This window comes from Larus michahellis, chromosome 5, assembly GCF_964199755.1.
Source record: "Larus michahellis chromosome 5, bLarMic1.1, whole genome shotgun sequence".
Lineage (NCBI taxonomy): Eukaryota > Metazoa > Chordata > Aves > Charadriiformes > Laridae > Larus > Larus michahellis.
Genome location: NC_133900.1, coordinates 41,686,689 through 41,711,895, shown reverse-complemented (window position 1 = coordinate 41,711,895; position 25,207 = coordinate 41,686,689). Strand labels below are relative to the sequence as shown.

The window sequence follows — 25,207 nt, the reverse complement described above, 5'->3', positions numbered from 1 at the left end:
AAAATTCCATGCAGTGTAATTCAAAATTGCTACTACCAAGCTTCATCCCCAAAGTTTCTCAGGTTGTAGAATATTCTACGATGCGTTAGTTGGCATATTATACAGGCAGAGACGTATGCATCAAGGGAAAATGTAATAGCCTATTGTACCGTCAAAAATAGAGTATAATAAACTTTGTCAGCAACAATCATGGATGATCTTAGCAGCTACACCGTTTTATGGCTCCATTAACTTAAAATTATAGTAGCTGACAATTTTTCCTGTAAAGCATTTTTGGAATCCACAAGAAGCCATATTATTTATGCTATTTTCTTATCGTAAACAGTTACAAGACATAAAATTAGTAATACAGAATCATAGAATCATAGAATCATTTAGGTTGGAAAAGACCCTTGGGATCATCGAGTCCAACCATCAACCCCACTCTACAAAGTTCTCCCTTACACCATATCCCCCAACACCACATCTAAATGAGTCTTAATAGAACACAACCTGGGCTTTAACAAATCATTAATTTTCTTAGAGAAAAAGAAAACTTACGAAGATACACAAAGTGGAGAATATAATGCAATTTGGATAAAAGGAAAGGCAAGTGACACACTTGCTTAAACCCTTCAGTGATAACATCTGTTGACGTGAATCTGATTACAAATTTGATTTTGCTAAAGCAATAGTTCCACTAATATAGGAAAGAACCATGCAGCCATATGGGGACCTTTGCAGAGGAAGGCGTGGGCCCAAGTATTCTATCAGTATGACCAAACCGTGCTCGGTTTCCCCCTCACCTATTTCTACTAACAGAGTCACTCAAGGTCTTGGCTGATTAAACTACCTTTGCTGCTACCATGGCTTTATTTGAAAAATAACTGCAGTTACTGACCTAATATAAGCAAAGCAATTACATATATATGTATAGCAATCCTTCGTATTTTACCTAGAGTACAACATCAGCTCCATAACAGGCTGTTCAAACAGGCAGCAGAACTCCAGGTTGAACAGAAGACACTCAGTTCTGCATGGATCTGCATGCAGTGCCACCCTCTGTGGAATAAATACTAAATTGGCTAAAAAATACAAAAGTACAGCATTGTTCACACATTAAGGAAAAGTATAAAATCAAGAGGCTTCTGAGGTAGAAAATAGCCACAGCTGGCATGAAGGACACAACATCTGTGGTTCCCTGATAAGCTACATGAGGTACGGGACGGGATGCAATTATTCCGTGGCTTTACCTTATGATGTATAGCGGATACAGGAATGGGATGATACCATGAAACAGATAAGCTGCCAATTAGCTGCCCGCTAGATGCTCAGAGCCAACATTTTGTCAAATTTTGATGAAATGCTGTCCTTTGTGCGAACTTTGCTCATTATAATGTCATTATAATACCAAAACACACCTCCATCCCGAAGGCTACCCGCCTCCAAGGTGCGACCACTCCTTCTTGAGTCTGCGCCCTGAATTTCTTGTAAACTATACCTTTAATTGTGAAGCGAGAGAAATTTACACCAATCATGATAAAAGTATGTATGACTAAAGTCACTCAAACTCCACCTTGAAGATAACAAATAGTATAAAAATAGCCCAAGAAAGGGGGGATACCCAGGGAAGACACCATCACAAAGAATTACATCACTGACTTCTGGGATCAGTCGACGGGCTGAGCCTCTCTTCCCCCCCATAGGGACGCCTTTGGGTAAGACTTAGATTATACCGAGTGCTTCCTCGGGAAACTTAGAAATTTCTCTAGAGACTCTCTTTTCCTACATTTAAAGCCAGGCTGTATCGTTTATAACTTTGTCGCGCGTTTTGTATATGTAACAATACTTTCATTTGCACGTGCTTTGCAGACAGTGTATTTATCACCGGCAATCCTAAGAACCTATATATCTGTTGTTTAAATAAACTGCACTTTTTTAAGTAGCTAGTCGTTTTGGTTTCTCACTGAACGCGACCAAAGACTCGAGAGTGGCCGTGCTAGTTCATGAGCACGACTAGACTGAAGGTGCAGTCCACTATTAGTGTATCCAAATCGTAATAGTTTAATACATATTAAACGCGATTGGACTGATAGTGCTGAATTGGGCATCACTCAGAATTTAAACCTAGCCGCACCTAGCCTCCCACCTCGGTGAGGAGTGTTAGAACGCAAGGGGGTTTATCTTCTGCTAAAACCGCTTTGCCCCTTTTCACGCAACACCCTCTCACCCCTTCTCCTCCTTCACCGCATCCCTTCGCTCCCTCAGTCTCCTGCCTCCTTCACAGGCACCCGGTGCCGGGGCCGGTTCAGAGCGTGGTGTGCCCTCGCCGGCTGGCTGCTGCATCTCACAGCTGGCTGGCATTGCTGACACCATGTAATTGACACTGATTTGGATCTCCCTCTTCTATCCAGCCACCAATTTACACAAGCTTGTAGACCTTTCATGCCTTTGAGATGTCTACCCTCTGTCAGTATGGCTGAAGCCAGGCAATGAGTTCAAAAAATATTACTGATAAAGCTGACAGCTGCACAGCATATAAGCCTTATTTCTTAAGAAACAAGGCTGACACCTGTGCATTCAGTTTTTCATCAGTGAAACTGCAGGAAACAACACAAAACTCTGAAGCGCAATACAACAAAGAAAACAGGACTCGTTACGGAGGTTCCCAAATTTCTAAAGTGTAAGTAAAGCTCAGCATTGAACTTAAATTATCAAAACCATTGAATCTATAGACACCTAGAAGTGCTGTGAACATAAGTATGATATGCTGGTTTAGCTGCACAAAACTAATAGGTAGAATTAAAGTGAAAAATGGAGCTTAATGTTAACTAGTGGAGTAGCAACAGTAAATCCAAAATAAAATGAAAGCACATAGAATGAAAGTATTATCTCTTGTGTAATTGTGTGTCTGCGCTGTATGATCATGGATCCTAACAAATGTGATTATCAGCCGTCTGAATGATAGGCATTTCATCAATTCTGCACCAGTCCAGTAAGCACAAGTGCCAGGCGCAGCAAAATTAGGAAGATGCAATAAAACGAAATGGACTTAACAGAATAAATGGTTACCAGAATTACTGAACCTATTATTCAACATACAAAATACAGAGTACTCCGCATTGCGTTATCTTTCTGTAGCTACAATGCTCTATCCATATTAAAAAATATTCTGAACTAGGGACATAATATCTGGCTTCTAGAATTTCTGCCTCTAACCACTACGACCACCTGTGATTAAGGTGGCCAAATATAAATATTTACAGGACAAAACAAAAAAATACCTTGAAATGAGTAGCATTATGTACAAAATGGAAAAAAGAAACAAAACCCAAACTAAACTAGAAATTTGAATGCCCTCAGAATTATTTAGAATGTTGAATATTTTTACACTCTTTCGATGCAGTGCCAGTTCAAGGGGGAAGTCTACAGCTGCATCTGCCAGTATTTCAGAAAGGAAATGGGTCAGGCAGTAACAGCTCATTCTTTAAGTCTCCCTTTTATATCCCTACAGTAACGGTCTAGAGACAGTTAAGGGCTTCATGAAGGCAGAAGATACTGCTCCAGATCACCATGGTTTCAAACACCATTTTTTTCCATTTTAACTCAAGGAAGCAAAGAAGGAAACATGTTCATCAGTATCAAGATCAAAGCTCCAGGCTCTTCCAGAAGAAGCATTCTAGTCCAGGCCCACCATCTTCTCATTGGATGTTTTAATTTTAAATATATTTTAGACAGAGCCTTTGAGAATAACATAGCTTCCTCACTGCTGACACAATTACTGTTCAGAACTGCCACTACTATAGTCACAGAGAGGAAACCATGTTAAGGTTGAAACAACTTCACATTTTCAGGTCTGCATTAACCTTTAAATTGCTATTACAGCACTGTGAAACCCCCTCTGTGCTAAACAGAAGCAGTAGAGATCTAAACTCATTTTTTCCAAGTTTTCTGCCTGCAACCATGATTTGCTTTATTTAGAAGTTTCTGCATTCCCCACCGTTTAACAAGCACACACAGCTGAATAGCTCTCTCACCTTCTCCTTTAGTCCTGCTGTGCAAACTAAGCAAAATACTGAGGGCTATTTTATCTAAAGTATGACTTGGATTTGTTAACTCGGGGAGAGCAAGAATCAGCTGATCCTAAGCACATACTGAGACTTTTGTTTATTTTCCTGCAAAAAAACAGTTGAAGCTGGTGGTGGGATCAGGAAGAAAAATGGGCGAGGGCCAGGAAAGGTATTTGCTGCACTAAACTATATTACTGCTAGTAAGACTAGGAATTTAAAATCCACTTTAACACTCGAAGTCAAGAAACACAAAGTTATGGTTCCCACAGGCATCATAACTCATGCTCTTGCACGCGTGCATTATTTTGTATTACACCCTGCTAAATTTATAGGAACCATGTGGATATGTTATAGTTGTTTCTTAATGTTTTATTTTGAAATTCTTGACTAGAGAACATGAGGTCATACAAGAAACACCTGGCAGTGCGTTACACGGCCACAAGTCTGAGTCTGTCTGGTCTCTGCAAACAAACAGAAATTATATGTAACACCTGGTGGTCTTTTGCTGGAGCTTGACTATACTGTAATTGCCACCAGACCTAACAAGCACGAAGTTCAGCAAGGATCAGCACTCCACATAGCCAAAAAAAAAGCAAACTGCGGTTTGAAGTGCATCAGCTGGACAGGAGTTATTCAGTAGCCAAGGCAGGGAAAGATGAGTTCTTAAACTTTTACTGGTTGGTATGTCATAAAAACTAAAGAATTGCAGATCTCCACTGCTGGGAAAGGGAATAGTGAAAAACTATTCAACCTTCTTTGACACGAAGGATCAAATAAAAGGATAGAGAAGGAACTAACTTGAAAAACTGTGATCATCATTACATTTATTGTTCCACATAGCTGCAACCTGACTCAAAAGAGAGCAACTTTCAAGCCTGCTAAGCTCATGAAGTTGCATGTGACTTCTTAAGCAGAAAATGGTTTACTGAATTTTACAATATTCAGTAAATGTTTACATACTTAAAATTTAAATAAAAGTAACTTTTCAGTAAACTCAGGATACAGCTTAAACTTCTAGTCACGGACAAATAGCATCTAATAAAGTTATGCCACACCAATTTTTATTTTCTCCATCTTCATCTAATCGTTGGTTTCCAGATGGTATTAACTTATGTTAACATCCTTCACAAACCATTGATTTGAGTAGTTTCTTTATAAATGTATTTGTTACCTCTCAAATATCAGAACTTTCTATGCCTAAAGTCATTCACAGGAAAGAGAAATATTTACATGAATGGCTTATATTGTTTTTAACATGCTTTTCAAGCACATCCTGATATAACTAGAACAGATAACAAGAGAGTAACACTAATCTCATGTTAAAGCATGCATAGCCACAAGTATTTAAAGTCATTGTTGTCATGCTGTCATAGAGAGAGAGAGACTGCAAATTACAGGACTTTTTGCTAGATTAAACACATTTCTCAAAGTATTCCTCTTAACTCTGCTATTGCTTCAAGGAATGTCTCAAGAGGGAGGAGGCAGTTTTTCCTATCAATCGTTCCCCAACAGCATTTGGTAATGCCCCACATTTAAGCCCTATGGCACAAGTCGTCCATTTTACGGAGCTTGGCAGGAAGCAGCTGTAATACTGAAGAGGGTATCTTCAGACTCCAAAATATCGGAATCATAATAAAACGGGATTTCTTCAAACATCTCTCTCCTGCAGCAAGATATGGTATCTTCAGCCTCAGCAGGCCATGTTATATTTGTATTTTTATTGCTGTCACTCCAGCTGAAGGGGATCAGCTACTGAAGAACCTCCAATTTTCCTTTGGGGTTTTCAGCAGTGTCATAGCCCTTTTTGCCATAAACAGAGCGGCCTGGAAACTAGAACTCTTCAAGTTTCAATAAAAATGTAAATTTAACAAACTTAATAGTTGCACTTCATAATTTGGGTGTTTGACTTGTGAGGTTGGAGCTCCTGAGTTGGCAACACTTCACAGTGTTATAAAATGCTGATACTTCACCCTGCATATGTCAGCACCCAGAGAAGCAAAGGACTTGTTTAAAATAGCACCAGTTGCCAGTCAGCTCCAAATAGAGAGAGGCCAGACTTTCCCCTAGCATTCAAAACCAGGATGGAGAATCCCGAAAGCCTCCAACAGACGATATGGATGTCCTTTGCTATCATCAAGCAGCTTAACTCTCTAGATCACCCCTGAGAAAAAACTTCAGTACCAAAACAGCCTTCCTCTTACAGATCACAAACAACCCCTAGAATCAAAAGCTGGGTTTTGTCCTCAACTGTGCTCATCTGCAATGTGTGGAATACTTTGAGCAACTTTAGCTTCCGTGCTGTGGTCTCTAGCGTCCCTTACCAGACTGGTACATAAAGCAGCTAGACCCTGGGCCTTAATGACCTTCAGATGACTTGACCTACCCCCAAACTCTTGACTTTGGCCTGGCAGCAAAGAGCAGCACTTTCCTCTGACAATCACAAAAAGGGAAGGGGAGTACTTCAGCCTGCTTCGTCTAAAATGCCTCTTTTTTTCCTATCAACGTAAGATGTACCATTAATAATAACCTAAGTGACCTGAGGCAAAATCATGAGCTCTGGGGGGAAAAAAAAGTGCAGGCAAAAAATGCATGAGCACAAGACAGTTTAAATAACTATGGTGGATGACCTATAAAGTCAAATGTATGTACAACATGAGGAGTCTATATCCATAGCTTGGCATTAGAGGAAGCAACCCGATTTTCTGGAGGCCTGCAATTATTTAAAATGGGAGGAAACTGTATATATTCAGCAACTCCAAATCAGCACTGACGTGTTATCCGCAGGCAACTAGAGAGAGTAATTTTTAAAGCCAAGGTTGGAAAACTTCAGTGAAGTATGACAGTGCATCAGAGAGGTCTCAGAACTAGCAAGCAGTGGAGCTGGGAACACGTTTCTGGCATCAGCATTGTGTAAGTCTCCCTGTTAGCACTAGCCATCATTTCTTTTTCCGCAATACAGTAAGAGCACAAGATCGTTTAAAGTGAAAAGACATATAGGAAGCTCTAGGCTGACAGATGTCTTTTACAATATATACTCATGCATGTAATGTAATCTAACTAGATTTAAAAAAAAAAAAGAGCAAATGATGTTTTACAGGCAAAGAACTAGCAAATAAAGGGAAGAAAAAAAAGACAGCAATTGCTAAGTGCATTTCTATTCAATCTGAAAAAAATACACACTAATATACTGGTTATAAAAGGAGCACAGAACACCAGAAATGATGCAACAAAATATTTCCCAGGAAAAATTGAAAGGAAAACTGGGAGGGGCAGGGCAGTCCCCAGCAAGTCATTGTCTTGAAGGATTTTACTCAAACCCTGAATGTAAAAGAGCTAACTTGAATTTACAAAAGAAAGAGTTTGATTACAGATGGACAGTGCCTTGAAAATTCAGAAAAAGTGTAAAACTGGTAAACAACTGTGCTGAAGATTTTTGTTTCATATTAGACATTGCACTTGGATTTATAATAACATGGAATGCAAGGTTTGCAAGTATGCAAACCATCTTGCAAATGCAAGATAATACTTTTGGCGTAGAAGTGTGATGCAGGAGATGGGAATTAATTTTGCAACTCCTTACCTTGAGCATAAGCCTTAGCCAGTCACTCCCATTCACATTTACAAGAAGAAATTTCATCTGTCTTTAGTCTCCCTCTGTAAAGTTAGAAATATACAGGTTTGACTGGGACAGACACAGTGCAAAGTACCTCACCATTGCTAAAAACAGTCTGAGACATTCTTTTGGACCAGATATTCACTGAAATGCAGAATTTCCACTGCCTCCCTTTTCAAGCCATGTGCTTAATAACTTACACATTTCCATAGTCACCTTAGCAAAATAGGAGACAGGGACCCTTGTAAATGGCCCTTGCATGCTGTTTAAATTATATTTTTCAGTCACTCATCCTAATTACACTTCTTTTGTTAGCCTTGTCTCTGTGAACTCGCAAGCATTCTCTGTTTCTCTGTCTGCATATGGTGCGTGCCTTGCTGTACTGTACTGGGGCTCCCTTGGGAGCAAAGCCTCTAGGCGCTGCTACGATGCATTCAGCAACAAACCCAGCAGGATACTAATAGGCTGTCTTCATTAACCTTTGCTGATTGAACTGTGCTTCGTGGTATTTGCACTCTGCACATTTGTGATGTCTCATAAAGATGCGTAAGGAGGATTTTAATGGCAACAGAGCCTATATACTAAATTATCTATCCACTGAAAAGGAAGAGTGTTTGCAGGTAACAATAGCCTTTTTTTACTTTTCCCTCATCAAAGCTGGGGCAGCACTTGAAAGGGCAAACAGAACACAAGAATGGATCAATAGGGAACTGCACAGATGATAATTAATGTAGGAAAATGGCTATTTAAGCACAGCAACACAAGCTGGATTCACTAGGTATCCAAAATAAAAGGAGACAGGTTCTGATGAGAAAGAGCCATCAGATGGCATCCGCGCTAGCTGATGAGGCATGGGGAGTCCAGGGTGACATACACCTTCCCCAGAACGTTGCTGTCATCCCTCAAAACACACCATGCAACCAGCCAGAAAGTTGAGTTGTGGAATGACTGCGACAGAGGTAACTTTTGACAGTAAATACCTTGCCTTTAAATTACCTGTATAATTTAAACTCCATAACAGTTTTTTTCAACTTACTGCATTCATGAAGGTTGAACAGCTGACATTCAAAGTAATTTTTAAGCCATGCAAAAGGATGATCTAAGGATAGCAACACAGAATTTTATATATATTTTATTTATAAGAACATAAAAATCTCATCCTGACTTTCTTAAGCAAATATCCCATACATGTTAATCTCCTAGTTTCTCACCTTCCCAGTGTGATAATGAAAAGTCGGCTGGTTACAATGTAAATTAATTACTTGTATTTTATTAGTTCCATCCAAAGCAAAGAAAAACAAGATTTATGAAACTAACAGTTCAAAGACATGGAAAACCATAAGTAGAGAGTTACAGTTGAATGTATATAAAAGCAAATTTGAGATAGGAATGTGAATAAAACCAAGGAAGATATTTTCAGAGCCATCAAAGATATGTTCTGTAGGTCTCTCAACATGATTTATTACTGTTAGCTTATATTAAAACAAAAAAAAAGGACAACAGGACAAATTTTGATGTTGCTGCTTTATATTAGGCAATGGGTACCTTTCTAGCTGCCATTTCAAGGAAACTCAATAGCTACTCTTAGCTTGAAGAAGTGCCCTTGCCTCAGACCACGAGGAAAATTAAACCATAATTCTCTATCTTTCAGTTTAATCAAAGTCTGCAGAAGAAGCCTAACTGTACTGTACACATGGGGGAGAAAAGGTGAAACCACATAAACTCTGCGAAATCTAGGGAACGGAGAAAGAATTTGAGCTTCTGTAAGTATTCCCTATTAATACTTCTTTGAAACAAAGCAATTCAAAACATTAGCAATTCGTGTCATGTTCCTGCACTGATTGCCACACCTTATGAAACTGCAACATATCTTCATAAGTGCTCTTCAAAGCAAGGGGAAAAGCTTCATAGCTCATAAATAAACATGAAAGAGTAGTCTTACAGAAATTTAGTCACGACATGTTCAATTATTTCAGCAGAATCAAGCAAGTCTTCACGTTACCCTTTAAGAATGAACTGAAATAAGAGAAAAACCTCTGTGAAGGGTCAAATGTTTTAAAAGCTTTGCTCTACATCATGGTGTGGAATACAAAAAGAAAAAAGGTACAGTTTTTTGGTGGCTGTTTCTCTGATTTTTGTACATTATGTGAATAGCTAGTAAGAATTATTTTCATTAAAACTGTGCTGTCGAGGAAGAAGAACCATACTTTCTGTTAATTACAGTTCTTCGTAGATGAAAAAGATTATGATCGTTTGTAACCAGTGATCTGGAATGTTGTTTCTCTTTCTTTTCAAAACTCAGACAGGAATATTTAAGATCCAAATTACCACTTGGACAATACTTTGTGCTTATTACCCCTCCCCAATGCTGTTAAAATTGATTCATTAATTTTTAATCTAAAAACAATTAATGTAGGATGTGAAAGGTTAGGTTTGAAATAAGGTGTGATACAAAGGGGACGGCAGGCACCCTGATGAGCAGCAGATTGGCTCTGATCTTTTGCAAGCCAAGTGAGATGTTGTTGTTCTGCTATGGATGAAGGGGCTCATTATCCCAAAGATAATTGCCCAGATGCCACACCAGTGAGGTCACATGAAACACGGCTGTGGTTGCTGAACCAGTACTGGAGCTAATTAACAGTTAAGGCTGCAGGCAGCCATTTTGTACAGACCTCTACTTAGGTGCATAGCTTTGCCATCCCATTAACGTTAACCATTTGCTCACCCTCTTTTTGCTGCTGAACAAAAATATCAGCTTCATCAGAAGAGCAAACACTTTGGTGTTCTTTCTACAGCGTTAAAATTCATCCCTTCAATCACCCTGCTCGTAACAAGGAGCATCAATCATTTTCATCCCAATGTCAACAAAAGATTTGGCATCTCTTTGTGTTTAACGCAGAAAAAGGCTGCATCAGAAATTAAGAGTAAAACTGAAGTTCTAAAAAGACCTAACTCACACTAATAGGAAGCATGACACAACATTTTAACTTTCCATCATGACTATTTTTTTGTGCTGTCTCTCATTCTGGATTACATTCCTTATTTAATAAGGCGAAAGCATGAATTGAGACCTTTTGCACCTGGTGCTTTCAGAGACCAATCTATTTTTTAGCCGTACCTGCCTTAGAGGGGTAGTTTAGTCAATAATGCAGCAGTAAATCCTACACTTGCAAACCCCTGAGCCTCTGCAGGCTCCCCCTTGATTTTAATGGGTATTTCACATGAGTGCACACAGCCGTCCAAGTGGAGTTCACTGAAGCAACAGAGGATTTGCCATGACAGCAATAGGCAGGCCAAACAGGTAGTTTTTAACTGGTCTTTTTCAGATGCCATAATTTCTTCCAGCTTCTTTGACTGACATCTGGTATGTTGTTATTGCAGCAGCTGAAACTTGATAATTCTGCATTTCTATAACAAAACTGAGAGGAGTTTCAACTGTGTGCCCTTGTGAATTCAAGTCAAGTTTAGCATATCTTTATAGTTAAGAAGTACTTAATACCATTAAAAAAAAATCTGTTTTAAGATTGCAAAAAATAAAAAAGTCAGTTTCCCCTTTCAAAGATGATTACATTTAATCAGAACAGTCAGAATCGTTTTCTAAGAAGTGAATCATTTTGGGTTTTCGCCGTTTTTCACCAAGAGGAAAAATCTTGGTGTTAAGCTATTGTAAGACAGTACCTGCCTTACTTTTTTCCTCATTTCAGTCACTCAAGCAAAAAAATCAGCTATCTTAATCCCAAATGGCTAGCTTTATTCTCTGGATCATTTAACCATTACAGGGGCTCCTTCCCAAGACTTGTGTAGGAAGTGATGTCGTTCCTACACAAGGAACGTGCCAAAGTCTGTATGACCTCCAATGGTGAGAGGCCTGCTTTCACCTAACATCCAGCTGTGCCCTGCTTTACTCATGCCTTCCACTTGCAATGTTTTGCCATCCCCTGCAGCTTCTGAAACCCTTGTGTCTTTTCAGAGGGCTTCCCATAGGCTCGTGCGATACTTCTCTTAGCCAACAATGGTAAATAAGGTCAGTTTTTGCTGTGGGGACTTTTTGTTGTTGTGTTGGGTTTTTTCCCCAGTACTTTCTTTCCATTTTTTTTTTTTTGTCAGGTTTGCTCATCATAAATATGTATCATTGGGGCTAGCATTGCCTAGCTTTAAAATTTGGGCATACACTTATGTATATTATACATGTATATATATACACACACGTATTTGAGGGAGTGTCACTTTGGACACTCTTTACAGTGATCTGCCACATTTTTCTGACCATATGAAGCTATCAATGTTTTTCGCTGCTCAGAAAAAAAGTCAAAGGCAGGCAGTATAGATGGTTAGTGATAGCAAAGCAAAAATAAAAAGAAATCTGACAATGAATCTCTAGGAACCTATAACAGCTGCCACAGAATGGCTGTAAATGGGTAAAACCTACACTGGAAAGAAGATATAGTGATTATTTTTTCAGGGTGTGCAAGAGGACTCCATGCAATGTAAATCTAGCCTCAGAGAACTTGCAAAGATTAAGAATACCTATTTTGAACATATGGTAGGTAATAGGGGCTTTTTCTTGTATCTAAACCTGAAAGTGACAGCTTTCAAACAAATCCCTAACTATACAATTGTCATTGTCTTCTTTTTCACATATACATGTATTTTTATGTCTGTGCTTTTGCCACAATTCAAAGATTGATTAATTAGCAGAGCACAGCCTGTGAGAAAGGCAAGAAACTGTTATCAAAACAAGAGTTCATTCAGGCTCTGCTCTAGTCCCAGACTTGAGATTTGCTATCTCACAAAAATTGTTCTATATGTCCGAGCTTTAGTGGTTCTGGAGATTTTAACTTGGAATAGAGAAAAGATAGAAGAAGAAAACAAACACAAAGTCTGACATAGGAAGCAATATACTGACTTATTTAAGACATAAAATGCAGTCTGATTCAGCACTTGCCAGTCCAACTTATTAAATATTTTTTAGCAAGAACCTAATCTATTCATCTACTGCTCCAGAGTGCAAAATGTCTGATTCACAAAGGTGTGAATCTTTGAAAAGTCTGCTTTTAAAAAAGATATTTGCATTTTCTTACGGAAGTATTCAAAATGTTTTAATCATTGAAGCAGCCTTCTGAAAAGAAATCAAGTCTGGGTTTAAAGATGAGAGTATATTGGCTAAGTCAAGCTCCAGTCTTTACATGTTTTCACGTTATTATGTATGACATTACACTACTGTAATCTAATATTCTGTTATGGTGTCACAACACATTAAAAAAATCAGAGCAACCTGATTACAGATCAGCAGGAACACAGGAGCTGAAAAGGCTTTACAGCATATATACATAAGTAATATATATTGGAAACTGACAATACTGGAGTCCTGAATTTGCTTGAAAATGGGAGCAAACATTACATAGATGTCTCAGTCCAAAGCAGGCAAACATACCAATAGAAAGGAAAAGGAGAGATTTTCGGTTTTAATGTTAATGTATCTTTAGTAGCAGCTAGTTAAACTGGACTTGCAGATGGAGAGATGAAACTAAAGGTAAATATTTTTAATGGAAAATTTGGAGTGATTCATTGTTTTAGTAATAACTGAAATTAAAGTCACAGTGCTTTGATGCTTGGAGACTAAACACTGGTATCGAACTTGATCAGGTATGTGCACGTTTTGGAAGAACCACTGGAGAGCAACAAAGATCTGGAATATTAATGTGGTATTTCTGTCCACCATATATATTAGAAGGTTACCCAGTTGAAGTACCTTAGCGATACCCTAAGCAAATGCTGAACACAGTACTCAAACACAATTCTGTACATCTGGAGTATAAGAGTGTGTCCTGCTGCAATGTTTGGATTACAATTTTAGATTAGCATTAGTGAAGATAGCATTACAAAGCAGGACATTTGCTGTGCAAAAAGAGTACTTCAAATTGGAATATGCAAGAAATTATACTGACTTGTAGACTGGAAACAAACTCCAAGGGACTATCAGTATAGCACAGCCATGGGAATGAAAGTCAGTTTGTATTCCTGCGTGGCTACTTTTGGACAACTTGAACAATTGTATGTCTATATTTGTAGATAAAATATTATACTGTTTGACATTGCTGCTTCATGGTAGCACACAGAATTTACAGATGAACATGTACATTACTGCATTCATTTTATCATTTTATTGTGTGCTTCTTTCAATACTGTTTCTGTTTACTAGGGCTTAAAAAAATCACAAGATGTTATAAAACTATTTTGAACTTAGAAGAACAGGCTGTTCAGTGGACAAAGAAAAATATAAAGGAAAGGCAGCAGCTAAATAAAAAAGGTAAAAAAAAATAAAATCAAAGTTCAACAAGTTATAGTGTAATAGAGAGCATAACAGTGAGCCACCAGAGCACTCTGGGTCCAAGTCCTAAGGAAGCAAACAGTTCTTACCACAGGCTCTCCCTAAATTGCAGAACGGGGTCATGTAGATACTCTGTGATGGCAAATGTGCATATCTGGACTATGAACTAGATCCTTTCCCCCCCCCCCCCCCCCCCTTTTTTTTTTCTAGGCTGCCAGTACCGAATATACTCTCTGAAATTCCCTCTCGTCTAATTCATGCAGCAAACAACCAACTGTGTATCACCCTTCTCCTCCCTCTCGGTCATATCTGTTGTGGCCTGGCTCTCCGACACAGCTCACACAGCCACCAAGATCTGCTGACTGCTTTACTTGACAGACTCAATTTATCCCGTTAACTCTTTCAAAAATTAAATATCTTTGACTCAAGACAGCAGTGTCTCTGAACGTAACAGAACCTCACAGCACTGGAGGGTTCCGAAATCGTACAGAGGAGCAATAAACTAGACTGATTAATTTTCTAAGTTTCCTCTGACACTGTTAATGTCATGGGGGGAAAAAAAGGAGGAAACTGCATCTCTGTCTCAAAGCTCATTCCATCGCATCCTGAAACTACTATACCTATTTGGTACCAGGATACCTGCTTCCCAGTGAGAAACTGATATATTTATATCTCAACCTGTTTGACAGGTACGCACACGTGAATAGGGTAAAGGTACAGGAGCAATTCAAAAGCCAGGAAATGGCAAGATGAACTAAGGAAATCAAACACCTTTCCATCCTCTGTGTAACAGGATCCCTACCACTTTAAAAAACAAAGTAATCCAAAACCAAGCCTCCCAGTTTCCCTAAACAGTGAAAATAGCAATAAGATCATCTTTCCCAATATCAAGAACACTGAGGTTTCTGAAAAGCAATCTGGCATTCCCAAGTAATCCCTTTTTCCCTACAGGATATCTTTCTTCCTTGCAACAACAGAAGATATGAGGGTGCACCATTTTCAGGCTGGGAAGCTTCCAGGCCTTTCCAAAACCACTGCCTGCTTCATTTTTATGAAAAACTCATTGTGGTAACTGAAGCCAAACTAGTTTCTTTTACAATGGCCCTGGGAAGAGAAAAGAACAAAGCACCAACCGCTTATTATCCCCAGCACAATACCAATCAAATTCCCTTCACTGGTGTTTGGTTCTCCCACTACCCGTAACGCTCATTATAATCTTCAAACCATCCTGTGCAAATCCAGGCTCATGCTTAGGTTACCAGCGATAAAGCAATCTGATCAAAAGCAGGAGTCTTGTGATGGTGTTGCCTGCCTCAGACTGCCCTCCTTTGCATTTCTATGAACTCTTTCCTCTTTCCCCCACATAAAGTTAGAACAGAGCAGTGCGCTGCCAATCTCACTAACCAGTAGAGAGGGAGGTTTTGGAAGGCTGTACGTGGCACTGTGCAAACACTGCCCGATATATCCACAGCCTGGCTGGAAAGAGGAAGAAAGCAACGCTCAAGGAAATTAACTCAGTCTGCCCCTCTGTGTTGCCCAGAGTATGCTCCTCTGCATGAATCACATTCTGTCCTTTCCTTTTTGCTACTAACACTGATTAAAATTCCTTTCCAACTCTTCTTCACCCTTCCTCCAAATCAAAGTCATCTCATAATAACCTAAGCAAATGATACCACCACACCTCAGCTATTTTTCCTTCAAAGTTATTTGCCCATTTCATTCCAAGTAGTTTCGCAGTAATGGAAACGCCATTCAGAGATGAATAACTTAATCCTTTCTCTTAACGGCCTTCCCTATCTCTTCCATTTGATTTCTTGTCTTTGCTGGCTCAGTATCTGTTTAACTGATATTTCTTGGAGCAAAGACCTTATTTTCTAAAATATTTGTACAGTGCCTAGGCAAACTTATGAATAAGCTTTTATAACTGCTTTCATTCCAAGGGGAGTGCTGCGGACAAGATTCTAATTTAAGTCATTACAGCTTGTCAACAAAGATCAGTTAACTTTGACTTTTCAGGTAATTACCCTTTTTTAATATTTATAATGTAAAATATATAGAGAAATAAATGGAATTAACAGCACAGTGCAATTGCTGATTTTCTAAGCTCTACAGCAATAAGTACAGAGGACAAGGATGAGATTAGTTTATTTGAAGAAAGACTGTCCCAATTTCATTGTTCAAAATATAGTAAGTACATTGCAAATCATTGGAGACCCTCATCTGAATCACATGAAGCTTTTCTAAAGAGCCATTATTATGTTGGAATTTAGTCTTCCTGAAAGAGGACTGACTGGTATGATACTTTTATCAGTTGCATACACGTCTGTCTTGTGCACACTGTAGGATTTAGGAGTTCAAGGCAAGGAAACATCAGCTTCACTTGGTGTCAGACTTCTTGCACAATGTTGTTCAACATAAGAAGACACACAACAATCAGCAGCTTGTTCCAGAGACTCCTAAGGGGACAGTTCACTGTGCCTTACCTTCCCATGCAAATATAACAACAATTAACAACCAGCTTCTATGTAATTCAGAATGCCAGAAATATACATATATATGTAAGCTTAGTAGCAATGTTAAAGATGTCTTTGTGGATCCTTTCATTTTCTTGCAATCTCTCCATCACACGGGCATCATAGTTATCAGGTGATACTAAGATAATTAATTCCACAAATTAAAACTGTTCTGTCTGTTGCCTATCCCTCAGTCAGGTCAGATAATTCAGATCCCCTCTCTTATTTCCTTCTGGAACCTGCAGAAACTGTAACTTTAGAATATGGGACTGTCTGGAATGACAACCTCATTTAGTCCAGTGGCCGTGTCTTGAGACACTCCTGCTGTTCATAGCCTTTATTTTCTATTTCAAGTACTTCCTAGTCTCATCTTTATGGATTAAGGGTAGCTCCCAGGATCCCAAAGCATAACAAAGTTTGGTTTGATTTGCCTTATTTGCCTCCATATACATCTGCAATTCCCAGCTGACCCAGATACTGTTTTTTTTAATTATGGAGCCATTTTTTGTTTTCAATTCTCATTTGAACAAAACGTCAAAGATTACGAACCACACTTCACTGTCTCCATTATGTAATTTAGCAGAGCTAAGAAGAGACCACAGGCTGAACCTACATACCCCTCCAGCAGGCACTCACATATTTTGACAATCCTTTGCCACCAAATCATTAAATATGAATTCATGGACTACACATGCTACACCAACTCTTCACTGCAATCTCATAGCCACCAGACTTCTGCATTCCCTGATACTACTACAGGTCTTTTGCATGAGGGGCCCAATTTCTTGGAAACAACTTGCCCAACTTTAAAAGCTTCCTTAATGTCACTCTTTACCCTGAAGAAAACATACAGCACCTATGATCCTTCTCTCATATTTTTTCAATCTTAAGGGTCCTTTCTGCATTCTTTTTCACCTATTATCCTAATCCCTCAACATTACCAGATTTAGCAGTCATGAATACATTTTCACATCAAGGCACTTGTTTGCTTTTTTCCTCACTTCTTCTAAACATTTCTGTCACGTGTTTCTTTTTATCATAGAGAAGCAGCTTCCGCTAACACACTTGTACAGCTATTACTGCCAGAGTACATTAAGTGCTCCAAAACTAGTCACATATAAGACTACTGCCAGACAATCTTGGGTTTTGTTGGAATATAATGCTTGCAGATACGATAGAAAACAAAACACGGCCTAATGTCTGTCCTGATTATTTTCCAGAGAGCTTCAACTCTGAATAGGGCTCTTCTTGCCCTCATTCCCCTTCTCAGATTATTTTCTTGGTTTCTTTTATCCCTTTACTGTGTACAGACCAAAAACCACTTCAGCCAGTGACTGGCAGAAGAGGTCTATTTCATTCAGTGCCTGTGTTTTAACCTCTCAGCTTTTCACCACCAGGGCCCCTGTGCTTCAAAAGTCTATCCAGCTGGCTTACAGCAGGATGCCTTTATGGTACAGCTCTCAGTTGCCTCAACCTGACTCACCAGCACCTGTCCCCTGCTATCACAGGTCTTTATGCACTGCTCTATCCAGTGGAAATAGAGGATTAGTACTACTTCTGGTGACTTTTGGATCAGTTTAATCGGGCTAACCATCTGGGTCATTTCAGCTCTCTTTCCAAACCTGTAATAATTACCACTTTTGAATCATCCATCGCCAGCCAGCTGCACTGAACTAGAGTTCTGTGACTGGCTCATAATTAATTCTCTTTAAAATAATTGTCATTTCTGAGTAAATAACAACCAGGATCAGATGGATGAAAAGAATTTTCCCTTCCACCCCCAATTACCAGTATAAAAAAATCTGGATGTATCATTGGCACATCTTGCTAAGAACAAATAAAGTTGGAACACATTATATCATCTATAACAAATGGCATTTGTTTATACAGAGCAAAGCTTTGTGAACCCAGGACTGTGTCTTGCTCTTGAGTAAAATCTACCTCCAGCACATCAATTAGCACAGGGTAATTTAATTTATGTTCAGCCAAGTAACACAAGGTCTTCTTGCAAAGAGGAGAGCCAGAAAGAAAGGCACTCTGAAGGTAATGCACTCTCGAGCATGCAAAGGTTGCAGGCAGATTTTGACACATCTTTGGTTCACATCTTGCCGCATGTTCCTATTATGACTAAAAAAAGAAAGTAAAAAACATACAAAACCCAATAGTCAGCAGCCTCTGAAGTATTAGTTATCCCTGCCAATAGTTGCTTTAAGCTGTAGAAGGTTTTATATTGAAGCTTGTCAGTAAGCCCCTTCCTGTTAGCTCCCAACCACCACCCCCCATGTACAGCACCTCCTGGTTGGAGAAGTTGGGGCCGGGGCGGCAGCGGGCGGCTCTGCGGCACCCCGGCTGCTGAGGCACCCGCCGCCTTCATCCGCATTATGGCCGGTGTCTTAAATTAACTTAAAGGTAGAGCAGAGATTTAGTTTCTGTCGCCCATCCCCACCCCCCTCCCCCCAGTCAATTAATTATATAATAAAAAACGGTTCGAGCAGTTAAAAAGAAAAAAAATAAAATTCTATATATATGGGGGTTGATCCAGATGCCCCACCACCCCACAGTCGGTGGGGAGGCTGTTACCTCGGAGGTCCCCGCGGCCGGCCGCAGCTGAGGCCCTGCCAGGCCCCTTCCCCGCACCGCCGCCGCCAGCCTTTCCTGAAGACACATTGCCACCTAGCAACGGCACGGTGTAATCTACAGCACACCGGCAAAGCCTCCAAAAAGATGCTTTTTTATGGCGGGGCGGGGGGTGCGGAATCCATCCAAACACAAGCAGCCTGCCCCTTCGGTGGAGTGACGGGCTGTTACCCCTGGCTGCGGGAAGGCCAGGCGCAGGGCGGGCAGAGGCGGGAGGAAGGGGAGGGTGGCATGGGGCTGGCGGCTGCCGGCCTTGCGGGTTTTGGATGGAAGCACAGCTCAGTGTCTCACCTGACAGCAAACTGACGGTGCCTGAAGAACCTCCATCCGTGGGAGAGGTGGGTACCGGCCCCGGTGTGCCGCCCTGAACGGGGAAGGCCCTGGCAGGCGTCAGGGCAGGACCTTGTTTCCCTCAGCTCTTCTCTGAGTGCTTGGTGGCTCCTGGACCATCGCTGCCGCTTCGTCCACCTCGGGAACGAGTTTTTCCTTGGATGAATTTGTTTTTACGCTTCAATGCCCTGGGACTGACTGACAGGGAAGGAAAATAACGGGTTAAAAAAAAAAATGTGAACAATTTTTATTCTTTTTCCACAAATATAAATGTGGGTGACATGGTGGCATCAGGCTCCCTTTTCCACAAGTCAGTCAGCATGCCCCGCTGTAAGGTAATTTGGTGGCAACCCCTCTCCTGGGCAAATCTCACTAATTCACAATTCCTCTGATTCCTTCCTTCGTTTCTTGCTTGTGCCACTCACGGTGTAACACCGTCTCGCATCGATCTGCTCGTCGCCACCTCTCTAAGCACCAGCCACTCGCTCCCGGCAGCAAGACGGTGTTTGGGGTGGCTTCAGAGCAACACCCATCTCACACCCGTCTGCAGGGAGGGAGTTTGTGTGTTTGCATCCCATCTGTCTGCAGTAGTTACAGCTGGCATGGTGCAAAGCTGCACACTTCTTGGGAAAGGGGGCTTAAGGAATGGGAGGAACTCGGCAGGTAGAGAAGAGAGGAGTTTTAAATGGTACATCAAGATGAAATCTTTATTTAACTCCTTTAACCGCCTTTTGTGGTAATCTTTGCATAGGAGCATACCGGCAAGAGACAGACTCAAGAATATTTTTTAAAATGTCTTTGAGCTGGGATTAGAAATATTTTCTTCATCCGCTTCCAAGGCAAAAAAAATTTGGCATTTTGCTACCCAAAATACTTCATATCTTTATCTTATATCTTGCAAGGTTTTTTTCCCCCCACATTTTGCACTGTTTTTAATAGGAAGTGGGGAATTTATGTGAGATCAGTACCAAATTTGCTATTACTCAAAGTAAGTTGAGTTTAATTTTATCCTGCTAAAAGTTCTACAAGTTTTCAGTACCAAATAATGATTTTCATTAGTCATAGCATCCTGTCTCATTACAACAAAATATTAAAGGAATGTTGAACCAGCTGTATTTCGTCATAAAGCACATTGGAATTATTTGAAGGTTTTCAGTGGGGACACCAGGTCAGTAATGTACCCCTATAATGCTTAAAAGAAGAAAGGAATTTAAAAAAAAAAAAAAGAAAAGAAAAAAACATGCGGTTATTTTAATCAATAGCATTCCCTGTCAGCAAGGCACCTACAGGTCCTAGAACAAAGAAATGAGAATGCATTCACCAGGAGGCTAACACATCTCACAGACAACTGCTGAGACTGAAGTGAACAAATTCTTTTGTGAACCTGTGCAAACCTGAAGTCAAAAGCACCTCTCATTGATTTAGTGCGCAGTACTGTACATTGACGCTAGCTATTGTTTGCTCTATAAACTGCCTTGCAATAACACACACTGTTATAGAGGGCTTACACAACTGAACATTTTGATGAGTGATATGGTGGTGCTTAGAATGACCAAACTGGATTGCAAATATTTATTTCAGTGTCTCCTCAGAAATGCATTGGAAAAAGAATCTCTCTTTGAAATTGCACAGTGGCTTCATTGACCTTTTTCTAATACATTTCTAGAAGCATGACACTCAGCTAAAAATAAAATATCTTCAAATAACAGCTGTGGTTTTGCCCCAAAACTGGAGGTACAGTAAAGTCATCTCTTCCAACTGTAGAGAAAGTTATTTCATACCACACACAAATCCATTGCAGGTAATACTTTAGGGGTTTCTCTTTATGATGCTATCTCACATTTCAGTACCACTTCATACTTCTTTAAATGTATGGACCAGAAAGCCAGAGTAAAATATATTAATAGGGTTGAGAAAATTGCAGGCCTATATGCAGATGAAAACACAAATGGGTGGATATATGCAGCTATTCTAAAGATGGCTTTAGAAGAAAGCTAAAAAACTGTGAGACTAAACACATCTACAAATGTAAAAGGTAGCAGTGCTGATAGACAAATCTCACTGGTCCAAAACTACATCATAGCTATAGCATTGCTTGAGGTTAAACTAATGCTTGCTGAATGTGACCCTTCATTCAGCAGTCCTTACAGAGGAGGTTTTGAATTATCCAAGAGAGACTAGTGCTTTTTCCATATCACCTTGAAATACAAATGTCCAGCAAGCTCAGCTGTCACAGCAGAGCCGGCTGCCCCAAACCTTGGCTGCAGCATTCTCTGGCTCAGTAACTGAAGCGGCTTTAATCTGCCCCTGTCAATGCTGCCCGGACAAAGGTGACGCCCTTTCAGGCAAAATGCCCACGTCTGACCCATTTCCCTCCCTCCCATCTCAAGTTCAATAAGCATTGCTTATTTCTCCAAAGCGTGTAGCTGTTTGGGATGCCAAAGTCATATGACTTTGAAGGTTATTTCTTGTGACAGCCATGGCCTTTCTTTCCCAGCAGTTGTACACAAGGCACATCTACGGTGCACAAAACAGAGCAGTGCGTGCGTCCCTGAACCAGCCCCAGCATCAGAAGCAGTGCAGTAACATCCTCACAGCACGCTCCCAGACTAACTAGCTTTGTCATGATGGCTAAGTAGCACAGGAACAGCCGCCTTAATGTGGCTATGACGCTTCCGGAAACCAAGCAGGCATCTTTGCATAGTCAGGTAGACACCAGTTTACTCAGAGCTAGTTTGTCTTTCCAGATCCAGTCTGGCTGCAGAGAGGATGGGAGCGCAGACATAGCCTCTGCAGTAACTGCTACTTTCTCAGGTAAATAGAAGATTTATAACCTTTTATTCTTACCTCTTTCTGGGAGGGTCAGTAAAAATACTGCATATTTCTAACCTGGGGGTGCAAACTTTCGTAATTATGGGAGGTTATCTCTCTACGGCTGTCCTGGCAATTGCACAGTGCTTCATCGCACAGTGTAGATTCATTCACATCATTATTTTCATAACATATGGAGAATTCCCTGCACACTAAATCATACCAAGCTCTATTAGGTTTACAGGGTAGCCAGGCTGGGGGATTTTTTTCCTTATCTGGGTCTTCATACACCTTCAAATCCCAACAGACATCCTTCTAAGTAGCAACCAAATTATTAGCACATAACAACTTATGCTTCATTAACATTATTCTGGAATTTAACAATGTTAAATGTGGATCAGAGTGATTCTCTTGTATTTTCTAGCATGACCTTAATTCTTCTGATACCATTTCCCAGTACCCTGTTATACTGGAGATAATTGGTTCTAGCAACTTCATGTCTAAACCTCCACTCTTCCACCAATTTACTACTACATTCATTCTCAGCAAACTCTGTCCCATTATCAAAGATGATTGTTGCATCCTGAAAAGTAGGTAATATATGGCAAGGAAAAAAAATATTTACTAAGCGTGGTCACTTTTTTAGTTGTAACATTCTCTGGTGAATTTATCTCAAGGAAATAAACACAATATTACAGCAAGTTATTTGTGGTCTTTTTTCCCTTCAGTGCAAAAAAAATCTCTGTCTACTTTATTGCTGGCAATATATTTTTTCCTGTAGCATCAAGCATGAGGTATATTCTTTGATTTAGTCTGTATTTTTGGCCTGTGTGAAAGTCTTAAGAGTTTTTGCAATGCGATATTTAGCTTGAACCTAATATAATTCTGGCCTTTCAATTAGATTTTCTGGTCCCCAAATAACCTTTCCATATCATTCACCACACTGTCCTCAGCAGGGGCAGGCAGTCTGTACAGATACATGGCTGCCTCCTGCCAGAAGTGCAAGCAGAAACACGTTCAGCATTGTTTGATAGTAAAAGCACAGTTCCTTTACTCACACTTGTAAATACATACCTTACCTTATGTTTCCCTAACCATTTCATGTAATTCCTCAGCTATCATGTTAACAATCACATGCCACCTTGTGTGTTGGTTTTTTTTTTTGTCAGAGGTACCTAACCTAGCTCTGAACCTTGTTCCAGTGGTCTTTTGGTAACTCCTTGCAACTCCTAAGGCTCGTGTTCCCCTTACAAATCATTTCCTGTAACTGGAAAAAATAATTTCTCTACCTTGTGGGAGGTAAAGGTCACTCACTCTTCAAAACATTTCTTACTTCTTTCTTCTTATGTAACAAACAGTACTTTGGAGCCTTTGCAATTCACAGCTTCTTCTGACTGAATTTGATTAACAGTTGGAAAGACTAAATGGCTTAAAAGCAGATGATGTTACAATAAAGCTAACAATCATCTTCTTTTCTTTTTTGTAGCTACAACTACTGAAAAATCTTCCTCCCATTGTCCCCCGACAGATTCCAGTGAATCTCAACAACAGCAGAAGTTTTAGCTGCCCCATTTTCCCATCCTTGGACTTTCCTGGTTTGTTTTCTTCGTGTTCCGGTGTCTCTCAGTGCTCAGTCAGTGGAGATCAGCTTTCTCTGATGTTGTTAGAGAAACGATCTTTCCATATAGGGGAAGGAAGCTATTGGAAATAAAGAGAAAACAAGGTATGTCTATATGAAAATATTAAATGAATTAGCAGACCTCTGAAATAATCAACATGAATGCAGCATTATCAGCACAGAAAATAGTTCATATTACCTAAACTAGATACTTAATTTAGGTGATCTAAAGTCTTTCCATAGTCAAGATCCTTCCTTGTGCAATTCAGAGCATTTAAGTGAGACACTGTAAATCACACACCAAATTAGCCTTTTTCTGCTCAGTGAGGGCAGAGAGAACAGTGTTACTAGTTGGTTAATTTAGCTGTCAACAGCTGGCAGTGGTGAGACATCCTTCACTTCAACCGTAAGGGTATGTACTGAAGAAGAGGTGGATTATGGAACTTAATGACGGAATAGGATTCACAGATTAAAGATGCTTGAGCTGATGGCTCCTGGATACTTAAAACATTTCCCCATGGACATGTCTGTAAAGTGTAGACTGATCTACACTGCCAGCCCTCATTAGCGGCACATACAGGGAACAGCCCCAACCATTACTGTATTTTCATATTATGTGGGAGAGACCAAATGTATACGGCTGGTCTCTACTCATTTTGCAAGCATTGAAAGGTTGAGAATGACTCTGGGTGTATTGCAGGCAGGCCCAGGCATAGCAGCAGCATTTAGGTACAGTGAGTATTTGTTGACTTGCCTAATCACATCCCAACAGAGTACTGCTGCTCCCTGTCATATCTTTAAGGTCCAAGAGCTAGATTTAACAGCAAATACAGATATCTAACATTTGATCTTATTGTCACTGTTATAACAGAATTTGACAGCAGACACTCTTGCAAGCTTTCATTCTTATTTTTCTAGAATTGCAGCATGTTGGTCCTTCATTGTAGACATCTGTGGCAACAAGTATTACACGCTATACTGAAACACTGCAGAAAACTTTACCATACTGTGGGGACATGTGTCCTTAACGTCATTATTTTATGTCATTGATGACTATTAGCCAAGAAGAAACAGAAAATAATAGTCATCTTCTTTTAATAATTGTCTTAGGAGCAGAAAATTTACACTGCAAGACCAGGAAGTCTCCTGTAATATTATTGTTATTTTTGATACAAGATTAAACTTTAGTAAGTGTAACACATCTCTCAGATATTCATTTTTAATATGATAACTAAACCCACAGTAGATATATGCCTTCAGTCATAACTACGATTTCCTATTACGCTAATGACATTCTTGCTAGTA

General features: G+C 39.9%; 1 long non-coding RNA gene across 1 annotated transcript; it reads left to right on the top strand.

The window, feature by feature from the left end:
- Positions 1-1,328: 1,328 nt before the first annotated feature.
- Positions 1,329-25,004, top strand: LOC141744261 (uncharacterized). Its single transcript, XR_012587381.1, has 5 exons — positions 1,329-1,697; positions 9,314-9,425; positions 22,221-22,287; positions 23,771-24,007; positions 24,821-25,004. It is a non-coding gene; the product is annotated as an uncharacterized LOC141744261 (long non-coding RNA).
- The last annotated feature ends 203 nt before the right edge of the window (positions 25,005-25,207 follow it).